Raw genomic sequence first — 12,945 nt, 5'->3', positions numbered from 1 at the left:
TCTTGTAGGACGTGGCATAATGATTAGGTTGCTAATGGGTTTCGTTTGATAATATGGGTTACTAAACACAACGAATTTCTATTATGTTACTACACAAAACACAATACTCGAATTTTTTCTTTAGTTTTCACATTGTATATTACAGAGCACTACAATGACATTAAAACAACAGTTGACTTTATTTAAATTGACTGTTAGAAAACGTTTGTATAGGGAAAAGAAATTGTCTGTTTTAAGGGGTTTTCCGGCAATTATTTATTGTTTTTAAGATGTATTCTACCATTCGGGGGCAAACAAATCCAAAGGGATCAATAACCATAAAGATTGGTTCAACAGATCTCGAGTTTTAGGTGTTTGAACTAACACGACTTTCTTTTATACATATAATAGAAGCCAAAAGAACGTAAACCAATTTATACGACGCTTTCCAAACTTAAAAAACGAAAATGTTGCATACTTACTACATATTTGCCTCTTTTACCTCAAACATTTGACGGCCGAACTTTACAAATTTTTGAGTTCGGTCGTCAAATGTATGAGTTAGAAGAGGCAAATATGTGTATATATTCCAAGTCTATATGGGAAAATTATAAGTGTCCTAAGATCGCATTCTGATAGGCTATAAACTTGGACGTATCCAATTTGTGGACTTCTATTCTCTAACTTTGAAATCAAGTTTAGCTCTCAAAAAAATGATTTTACAAATATTGTTGTGATTTTTAAATAACGAGGTCGACTAACTAACTAATCGCTTGTTATATTGTGACAATTTACTTAATTTAAACATTTTTACTTTGAAGTGCTAATAGTTTGGGTGATAAAATTGCTCTCAGATGAGGCCAGGTCAAAATTTTTCGATTCTACATTGATTTTGAGACTAATGAAAAAAACATTCAAGTGTTATCTATGAGCAGCTCTGATAAAAACATAAAATATATATTAGTCAAATGTAACAGAATCAGACAGTAGTCCTATACCTAGTATCAAAAAGTTCCTATTTTAACAATCAAATTAACAATCATAATGAATGTTATAACTAATCTGAACAATATTATCTTATTATATTATAATATTATCTATTAATTTTGGTAGTGCAATGGAAAAAATAAAATAAAAATAAGCAAAATAATTCTACGAAAAATGGCTTTAATTTAAATAAAATTCAGGTAAACATATGTAAGTGTTGGGGATGCCATAGCTTTTTAAGGATAAATACATACATTTAAATTTACATTTGGATATATTTTTGATCAAAAGTTATACAATAAATTAAACTCTCATTTGAGTTCTTACATAAAACGAAATGTTTTCCAAGTCAGGATTAAAAGAAATAAGTTAAATAGTCTCACCCTTCCCTTTAAAACAACTAGATAAAAACAACTTTAAAAAAAAACGAATGAAAAATACACATTTTTAAAATAAAAGTTTAAATAAAGTTAAAAATTTAAATGAATATAAATAGTTTAAATTGACAATACATACGAAATTAATTTGTCACGGGATAAGCCGATTTTCGAATATGCTAAACAAAGCCACAATAAATTTTAAATTTTTGTATAAATGAATTAGTTTTAACTGCTTTAGCAATAGAAATGTATTAAATGCATTTAAAATTTCGTATCAATAGTTTGGGAATAAATTATTTAGCACATATTTTCGATTATGAAATCAAATTGAATCAGTTTAAAATTGAAAAATTGTGTTCATGGAAAACCTAAATCAGCTGGCACAGTGTATACAATATGTATATATACACATGCCCCTTGGGGCAACATCATCATTATCATCGTCATCATGAGCATCTTTTCTCTTCAGTTGAATGAATGGCTTCATTTTCGCTTTTCCCTTTTTAATTGGGTTTATAGATGGCGCGAAAACTTTTGTTTGCCTGTTTTCATTGGGGATTCATCATCATCTTTATCACTTGGATTCTTGATTGTTGATTGACTAATTGACAAAACGCATGGGAATCATTTAGCTACCTTCAATTCATTTTATTGGCAGTTGAATTTATTCAATTTTCAGTGTGAAATCTGTATCTGTGTGTGTGTGTGTGTATATGTGTGTGTGTATTTGTTGCATAGATAAATATATTGAGTAGAAGCTTTTAATTGGCAAAATGAAATCTTTGGTAGTCAATTGAATGGAATTAAATCTATCAGCATGATTACAGTTAAGGTAATAATAATATATACACACACACATACAAATATATATGTATATATGTATGCACGTGACTACATGTGACGACTATCGAACGCTCGTTATGCCCATCCATAATTGAGTTAATGTTAACTGTCAGCCAGCAGTCCAGTCCATTGAGTGCAATCTCGTCTTGTTTTAATTGACAGAGATCCACACACACACACATACACACACACACACACACACACACATACACCACTTGTATTTAAATGGAGTGGATACGAATGGAAGGGAACTTTGTGATTTACAAAATGTGATTTTATTGCCGCATTCATTGCAGAAACGCCTCTGACAATTGTCGGCGTTTCCATCAACTTAATTGAATTTTGCGGATGATGGAGAAAACAGGAGACACGTAGGAGACACGGAGGAGCAGGAGATGTAATCGCTACCCTACCACGTGTTCAACGGATTTTGCTTAGAAATCAGTGTGGAGGACGCGACGTGGCCATTTTATTTTTTAATTTAAATTCTCTTGTCAAGCAAAGAGATTTTCAGGATACTTTCAATCTTAAGCTTTCAGCCAAAAAATAAACGTTCAACGTCCAGGTAAATGGCATAACTCATACTTTTTGTTTTTTAATTATGCAAAGAGGCAAGTGAAGGCGCTGATTGATTGCTGACAGGCAAGCTGAAACAATTGATGACGCATCCAAAGATGATGCCGATGAAGCCCTCTGATGATGATGATGATGCCGATGGAAATAAGGATGATTGCGAAACACCTCAGCTCAGCTGGGCCGAGGGGGATACCCCACTCCCGGCTGGCCATACAAATGGAAAAGGATTGTCGTTTACTTGTGTCCATTAAAATTATTGGTGGACCTTCTTCCTCACTCACTTGTGCTTTTGCCGCTTCTCTTTTCAGCTTCTACGTGCTTTTACATTGAATACTTGCACCAAAATGTGTCCACTTTATGGCACTAAAAGGTTGTTGCTTTTATGAGGTGAGCTCTCAGCAGAATCATTCAAGAGAATCCAGTCTCATGGGTCTTTGAAAAGTTAAAGTGCAATATCTTCCTTATTGCTTGATTGAAAAAAGAAAAAATAAATAAAAAAATCGAAACGATGAGTTAAACTACCGTCTTCTTGGTGCAAACAAACCGTAAATGTTCGATTTTTTTAAGGTAATATTATTTCCACTTTTTAACGAACTGCCAGCAAACTTAAATTTGTTCAGTTGGTAATCAGAATTCCACAATAAACTGAAACTAATCTTATCTAATTGGTAGAATTTACTAAATGACTGTTACTAATGAAGGCCCTATATTGGGAGACACATTGCATCAGGAGGTATTGTCTGTGAAGATTCCAAAAGTTAAGTCAAGGTTACAAATGAGTAAATCGTTGCAAAGTCCTCGGTATACACCAAGTGAAATAACAATTTGTAATTCATAATATTCAAATTGGCACACAAATACATATACAATATTCATTTCAAATACCTACTATCTATATTCATATACCTATATCTAGTAAAATTTCGTGCCTCTAAACCTTGTAGTCTTTGAAATCAAGAACGGATACGGATATATCGACTTTGCTTGCTGGATTAAAGGCACTTCCTTCTGCCTGCTACATACATTTTGAATACTTTAATTTACTATCTCATCCAAAGAGTAAAATGGAAAAATTTTTAATATAATTATTATTATATTATATTTATTAATGATAAGCTCTGTTAAGAGTTAAAATGAAATAAATCAATGAATGAATGACATGAACATATTCATTATTATTCCTGACTCAAAAAGTTGACACACCCTGCGTATACGTTATTATCGACTGACTGTGTGGCCCCGTCTTTTATTTTTACTAGTAAGAAATGTAAATTACATTAGTATAAAATGTATTCTTTTAACTTTTTATAAACTTGTATTTAAACCCTTTTATCCTTTAGCCCAGTTACACTAGTAAAACCATATTAACTTATTGTTAGATATTACAAAATCTATGTATCCGGTTTAATACAAATGTTGTGGATGTGCCTAAGATTAAATTTATGATGTTTTTAACCAAGATGCATTTTTAACTAATAATAATGTATAAACAGGATAAACCAAAAGAAGAAAACATAGTCGCAATATTGACTCTTATTGTAATACTTGTTTCAATCCGGTTCTATCCTTCCATAATTGTTTAATTTTTGGGCAATTCGGTTGACAACCTACTTTGAGCTTAGCTAGAAACTTATAGTTAATTATGAAAAAAACATAACAGCTTGGAGCTATTAGATCTTGGCAACGTTTAACAATTGTCCACGCTCCTTATATTGAAACTCAGAGAACATATCCTGCCTCTTTATACTCAGCTCTCTCATCAGTCATCCTACATCTATGCTGTTCCTCTTACTTCTTTATAGTCGTCGGTTTTTAGTCTCGTTACTTATTCCATCTCCGATTTGAAGATATTCTCTATGGTTACTTTTTTCAGACAATCCCAAAGAAGTCTTCTGAAAGCATTCGAGGGTCCATTTGTTGTCTATTCTGACCGAGATACTTGAACACCATACAAACTTGTGTACTTTATTTGTATCACAAGGTTACCTTTACAATCGCCGAAGGCAGACCCGGAACTTTAACTTAGATACTCAAATTTAAACCCTTCTGATACCTGGATCGATATAGTCAGCATCGTTGCATTTGATGCTTAAAATTGTATTTTAGGTTTTCCTATTAAAATATTTTTCAAACGAATAATGACTTTTCCACCACAACTTCTATCTCACTCTCTTTCTCTTTCAAAGACATTTCCACTGAATTGCAATAAAATTTCGATTTGCCATGAGGTACATACTTCTTCATTGCTTTTGGTTTTTTTTTTTTTATATATGTACTATGAAACTGTCTGACAAGTTTCAAATTTCCTGCCGCTTCAATAATAAAAGAAACTGGCACTTTAACTTTAACGTTTGGTAAGATTTTTCCTTCAATTCGGTTGTGTGATGCGTGAACCAAATGTTGACGACGACGATGACGATGTTCGATGGACGAATCCTTTTTTCTTTTTCTAATTTTTTTGTGTTTTTTTTTTTTTTGTTTGACGAAAATCCTCTCAGTCAAAGTTGAAGCCTAGACCTTGGCTTCCAGCACACATCGCTGCACATTTATTTCCGGCAAATTAGGCTTAGCACACGGCCAAAAAGCAAGTCTACCAACCAAATTCCCAAAAACTTTACTACTTCAGAGTTACAAGCAGCTTTTCCATCTCCATCATCGAAATCATCTTCATCATCGTCATTGGGGAAACCGTTGTCAATGCCGTACAACATGAAAATGATAACAGACAATTTATTGAAGCGTTCCTCGAGCGAGCGAAGAGCGACAGGCATTCCAGGAAGGTCCTGCGACATACATATGGGAATGCTTACTAGAACGAAAGTATCCTTCTCATGATTATTATGATTTGTCGATTTTACTGGCCAATGCGTTGCTCGCTGAGTTCTCTTCCCGTGCCGAGAGCTCATTCTGTTTAGTTGTAACTATAAGAATGTGTATTTATTGCCTTGTATTTGTATTTGTGTTTGTGTTTGTATTTGTGCTTGTATATTTATATTTGACTTTCGCATTCACATCCTTTTGCTTATTTTCAAGTTGGAATTTCAAGTTGAAATTTATTCTATTATCAAGACACACACGCATACATACATACACACTATCGATGACATCTTTTACACGTCTTATACACTTGAAAGGACACAAACACTACACTACTTTACACTACACGCACACATACACCCAAGCTAGGGTCTGTCTCTGTCTCTGACAAATATGCATGTCCTTTGTATGTGAAGCTATTTTGCATGCTTTTGATTTTTATATTCCCGGAATTTGTACACCAAAAATAAACGTAAAGGGTATTCGTGGGTATAATATTTATAAGACTGAACTTACCCCAGGTGAGGATATACCCAAATGAATGTTTTCCCCAAAGAGCCTTAAGAGAGAGAGAGAGACATAGAGTGGGAGAGTCCTCACATTATATTCTTACGCATCTTTTGATGCTTTTCTAAAGGGTATTCGATAGACTCATCCTTTGTTTATTTGTGTGTGATTGCTGTTGTTCTTATTACACACACGCATCGCATTCTTCACTGGGGTCTCATTTGCCAGGTGCTGCTACAACCTCACAATTCTCACGACTTTCTCTTCGCTCTGTCTCTGCCTCGGTCCGGGTCTCTTTTGCTCCTTGGAAAGCTTAGCGGGCCGTGTCAATGGCTATGTGCGTGAGAATTTGTTACCTGACAGGCTTAGGATGCGTATGAGCCGACATGGTGGACAGAGGGGCGGGCGACGAAGGGAGCAGACGCAGTCAGAGTTAGGTTGCTAGACGCAATGACAGGTGGCGCTTCACCTGGGCCGCATACATCACGAACGGAGCCATGTTTAGTAGACATTTTTATTTACGTTGATGGCCATAAATATTTGAATTACAATATAATATTTAAGCCCAAAGCCAAAAGGGAGGGTCCTCAAGATTTATAGGCTGCCGCAAATCTACGCCAACCACTTAATGCATTTTAATTTATTAAGCTGTCAATCCAGACATCCTGTGCAACAATCATCCACCCCACCCCGCTCCACTCCACTCCACTCCACTTCACTCTACTCCTTTTACTCCTGTGTATACACACATGTTGTCCGTGTGTGTTTGAACATAAATTTAAATGAACTAAGCAAATTATCAGTAGGTACATATCCATTTCGATTTATCATTTTGCAAAATGTTCCATTTAATGTTTCATCTCTTGAATGTTAATTAGCAAAGCAACAATTGTCCTTAATGGATGTGTTAATGTTGCACACACACACACACATTCTGTCTCTCTCTCTCTCTCTCAATCTTTCCTTAATGCCATCTGTGCCATCTGTGATCAGATAGTTCCATCCATATCCATCCAAATTGTTAGTCATAAGCATAAAATGTTGTCACTTGCCGTTTCCGTCAGTATTCGTCTGTCTAATTTCAATTAAATGACAGAAATGCCAGCCATAACCGCAGACACACACACACACACACACACGCACACACATATATATATACAAAGAGCAAAAGCTTTGGCTGTTTAAATATGAGCAACAGATTAAATCTTAATTTAAAGTTGACCCAACTCGAGTTTCATGTTTCCACTTCAAGTTTAATTAATATGTTAAGCCCATAAAAGCCTCCAAACGGTAAACTAAAACCTGACACGGACAACACACACACACACACACACACACACACACACTCAAACACACAATAATTCTCTCAATCTTGTTGTTGTTATTTTGTTGGCTTTTGTTTATCTTTGTTGTTCGTTCTTTAAGCTTTTGTAAACACATAAGTACATACATCCATACATCCATCCATCCATCCAGCCATTCAAAACATGAAATTGTTCTATGAAAAAAGATGATTTTGAATTTGAATTGCTTTTACATTTGTGTGTGTAACAATGTGTGTCTGTGTGTGTGCAAAGATTTACATTTCATTCGTGTGGAATGAGTGTCAGCAAAATGTACTTTTGTTGCCAAATCGAATATTCACGAGCATACTCACTGCATAATCAATGACTAGTATTAACAACTTAGTCATATTTATACGAATTATTGAAAATCACAGTGACAGGATTTAATCTAAGCTAAGCGACTGATTTAAACTGATAGTATGAATGCATAAATGAACTTACATTTAACAATGAAGGCATTCAAAATAATTTTAATAATAATACAAAAATTAATCTATCAAAATAAAAAATAAGAAACTAAGATGTCTACATAATTTGGGAAGATTTACACTTTTTTTTAAAAAAACAAAAATTAAATCATTGCATAAAGCCATTGTTAAATATCTCTTCTGAGAATATATTGTTGTGGTATTTGTCTAAAAATTATAAATTTCATAACTAGATCAGATTTTGCAAAGGTATAAATAGTATGTATACTATATGAATACTATATGAATACTATGTGTTTGATTAATCAAGAAGAATTCGTTTAAACGGGTAAAGTGAGTTGTCAGACAGAAATAAATTCAGAAACAACCCATAAATATTTCCTAACCTTAAACTGCTCAATAAACCCCAAAAATTGATATATTTTCTTTCTTTTTTTTACAATTTTTCAGACAGATTTTTGGCGTTAATTAATTGTTTATTATTTAAAACCTGTAAAAATTAAATATTTTCGAAATAAGTAAAGTTATAATATATTTCGTCAAAAATCAATATTTTTAAAATTCGCTATGGCAAATACTTGATATTAGTATCTGAGAATTTATAAACTTTCTACTTTTCTTTCAGTTCCAATCGTTTTCTAAGAGTCGCCAATGGTTACAGTGAAGTCTGTTTTTTTTTTAAGGATTGATTTTAAAATATTTGTATTTAACAATAAAATAAATGATAAAACAAATTAAAAATAGATATGCACATGTACGATGGCGATGGCTATGAAATCGATCTAATTTTTGTGGGATTTTTATGAAATAAAAATCATTTGACGGGAAATTTAATTTACTTTCATACTTAGATTAAGAAAAAAGTACTTTAGTTTAAATTGGTATCGTAAAACGGTGTCAAACCAAAAGACCTCAAGAATTATTATTAAATATTGGGGCTAAAATGAACACTTTTGGGATGCAGTATATTTTAGATAACCTAGATCTACAACTTCTTCAAAGAATACACATGTCTAAATATAGTAATAAAGATTTTGGAGACACTGGGCTAAACTATTGACCGATTATTGGGTGGGGGCTTTTTGTTCCAACGCACCTGTAAAAAAAACCTCGAAAGCTGACATGACAATAATTACGGGTCATCATTTAAATACAATAACCAACAAATTACTGAAAAAATTGCTTCAATAAAATTTCTTGGCAGCCGAGAAAATCAAATTCAAATAGGGCTAACCTGCTGACCACCACTGTACATACATATATGTTTACTGTTAGATAAACAAGCCCCCAATGATAAATATGAAAAAATTGTCCTTGGCCAAATTCTCCAAATTATTTTTTGTCGAATTTCTTTTGTTTTTCACTATACACAAGTCATTTAATATTTAATCAGTTTTAACTGAAAATATTTCATTCGACGCGAAATTTCAATTACTTTTGTTTGTTCTTACACGAAAAAAAGAGTTAGCAGTTTGTAAACGTCTTAAACATAGTTTAAAAGAAGAAGTCAGAAAAAACAAGCCATAACTATGTGCATCTTCATATGAAGATTCTACAATTTTTGTTCTCAATATTTATCACAAAATAAAATGTTTTTGTTGACTAATTTTTTTGCTTTTTTGATTTGTTTTTATAAATAAAGTCAGTTTTGCAATGAAAGTCAAGGGATTCAAAATATTCACCTGTGATGCTAAAAAATTAAGGTGTAATTGCAATATATGCCCATACAAACGAATGAAAATGTAGGAGTCTGGCCAACTGCCCAGATGTGCACAGTAAGGTGTAAGTTTTTAAATTTTTCGTCCTGTTTCAGGTCTTTTTTCAAAAAGTTTTTTTCTGGAATTAATAGAGAATGCCATTTTAGGAAGCTACATGAGAAAGCACATCCTAAAAGGATGTTAGAATCGCATCCAAAGTCGGAAAAGGTCGGGCCAGACCCAAGTGTGTCATGAAGGATTAAATTGTGTAAGTTGCAGAAAACCAGCTGGAAACCAGTTTGGAATCAAATTTAAATTTAGATATTTTTTCACTACTTTTTTCGTTGTTTTAATTTGGCATTTTGGCAACGTTTTGTCCAACGATGAAACTATGAAAACACGAACATAATGTTTTCTTAATATTTATAACTGCAAACGATAAGACTGAATGTGAGTATTATCCCAATGGTATACATATTTTGAGTTCAGCATCTGTAACTGCAAAAATACATTAAGTATTGTTACACTCAATCTCATTCCAAATACGAAATGCAAACATTATAAAATTGAAAATGACTCGCCATAATTAAGCTGCATTTTGCAATTAAATGTTGGTAGCCCTTTTTTTTTGTAATTAGTTTGCATGCACATAGTTCATCTTCATTATTATAGTATGTACTTTATCATATTCATGAGGATATGTCCATTGTATATGTGTGTGTGGGTGTGTGTTCAATTAACTACCAGCCACTCATTCAATAAAAAGATGGATGTGTGTGAGTGTGTGTGTGTACATGTCACACATTGTCTATCCTAATGCGTGTTTAAAGTGCTGTCCAACACACATAACCAACATTCCAGCATTGAGTGAGTGTTCCCTCACAATGAAGGCAGGCGACACATACTCGACGCGCTGTAATTTGACGCCGACAAGTATGCAACAGAAAGCAGTTTTTTGCACATGCAATTCACGAAATGCAAGTGACATGACGCGAATGCATCCGCAAATCTCTGGCAGGACAGGCAACTTGTTTGCAGGGAACTTCCTCTGGCCGTGTGGACATGGATGGATGGGCGTGGAAAATTGTTGGGTACCCACAAATTTTGGGCGAGACTAGCCAGCGTATGCAAATTTCAATTAAACCCAGCACCACGGCATTACCGCAGGCTTCGCTCTCTGCTTTTTGTTTTACCTTTATTGTTGGTTTTGTTTTTATCATTTGCTTATCATGCAAATGGGCCGACCAAATTTTGGACCCCTGCCATGGCTGGTTGATTTATTCGATTAGCGTGGCAGATGAAAGTAAAAGAGAGGGGACGAACAGGACCACCGCAGGCTGTGGCCACAGGTCAATTCGGTTCGCGGCCCGAACGAAATAATTTTGCCCCGCTCTGCATTTTGGCCACAAAAAAAACCCTTTATTTCGATCTAAATCTCGTATATCATTGGTGGATCGCATCGGTTGTGAAATCAAAAACCCAAATTGTAAGATTTATTTTTAATCCTGATGGAATTCAAGCAGAAACTATATTAAATAAATATTTACCCATGTACTTTGATATATGTATGGAATAAAAATTCCCTTGGTAAATAAATATTGGTCGTTAAAAAACCATCGCAGTGGTAAACTGAAGCATTCAGTTTATATAGCTTAGATTGTCACTTTCCATATCAGACGATTATATAGGTAAAGCGTTTTCTATAAAAAGGGCGACTATGCAGAAGTTGTTTAGTCTACTTTAAAGTAATTTAAATTACTGTTCTTTTGACTATAAATAGGTAAAAACAAATATATGTATAAGCACATATTAAAATTGAGGATACTTTTGATCTAATTTTTCCCTCGAGGGCTAAATTTGAAGACGTTCTATTTGAATGTATTTATAATTAATAATAATACATATATAGAAACATGAAGGTTTAAAATGCTTTAACAGATGACACATATTTATTAGTCTTGGGTCGCTTGAACAAAATTCAGTGAACGTGTTCAAAAAGCTTGTTTCTTTTTGGCTCACTCACTTGTTTACTCAGTGATTTAGTGAATCATTTATTAACTGACTAAGTGACTTCCTGATTCATTCCACTCATTTATTCACTATCTTACTAATTCACCCACTGATTCACTCACATCTCTTTTCCGTTGTATTTCTGAAACTTTTCCTTCTTCATTTTTCATTTTAAAAAGCTAAATATCTGATTAACTGATTTCTTCATTTATTATAATTAAATTGACTGTTAGGACTAATCGGAGAAGCTGACTATAAGCCTGATCAGTATCAGGGATCTCAGAACAATAAAGCCTTACAGAATGATCAAATTATTCAGTAAGTCAACTGAACAAGTGAGTCAGTAAGTGAGAAACTGAGTAGATAAGTAAATGAATTTTTCCACTCATCAAAAAAATGATACCAACGAACTGTTTGATCAAAATTAGTCGTTTGGACTTACATAAATGTATAATTATCTCTAACATCTAGTTATCTCAAGTTTGCCACATCATTATGTAAAGATTCAAAAAATATTTAAAACACTTCCCAAATTCCTTAATTATTATAGTTAGCTTAAAGCAAACTACATACATAATTACATTTCAGAGTTTAGACTTATCATACATATGTATATACATATATACACTTATGTTTATTCAGCTAAGACAATAGAAATATGAGGAATTTTTTGTTTAATGAGTTGTGTTTACATGGCGAACGAATAGAAATTGAATAGATAAATCTTATTCATAGACTTAATACCCAACTTAATACTTAAAAGGCAGACAGACAAAAGAAGCACAAAAATCTCATTTATGGTTAAAAAACGGTTTAATATACATATGAATGTATGTGTGTATAAAAACAAGATGGCAGTTTCGACATTATTGGAAATGTTCAACTAAATGTAAATGCAGCAACTTGCCCTTCTTTTTCCATTAATGCGCTTACAGACGGTTATAAAAAGTTATCCTTTATGACTTCATTTTCGTTTTAATCAGTTGTTGCTGTTGTTTAAGGATAATTTAATGTTGTCTAGTTTATACAGAAATAATGCTTTCTTTCAATTCCATTTCTTTCAATTTTAGGACTACATTTCAATTAGTAATGTCCTGAATACGCACTGATCATATGATCAGTGTGGTCAATATTTCAAATCTAATCCTGGGTGACCTTAAATTTTCAAACAAAAAGTGATACCAAACACTTTGAAGCACTATTGAAAAAGCATCAGTTAAAGTTAAAAGGCAACGAAATGCAAATGAGAGGACTGAAGACAGAAGCCACACATGGAAAAGCACATGTTAACACACACAAAAAGGTAGGCAACAGCTTGAAAAGACCCAAAAAAAAAAGAGTACAAAAAAAGGGGGAAAAAAACTAACATAATCCA

This window comes from Drosophila willistoni (genome assembly GCF_018902025.1).
Source record: "Drosophila willistoni isolate 14030-0811.24 chromosome 2R unlocalized genomic scaffold, UCI_dwil_1.1 Seg167, whole genome shotgun sequence".
Classification (NCBI taxonomy): domain Eukaryota; kingdom Metazoa; phylum Arthropoda; class Insecta; order Diptera; family Drosophilidae; genus Drosophila; species Drosophila willistoni.
The sequence above is the reverse complement of the archived record's forward strand: the minus strand, read 5'-3'. Positions refer to the sequence as shown.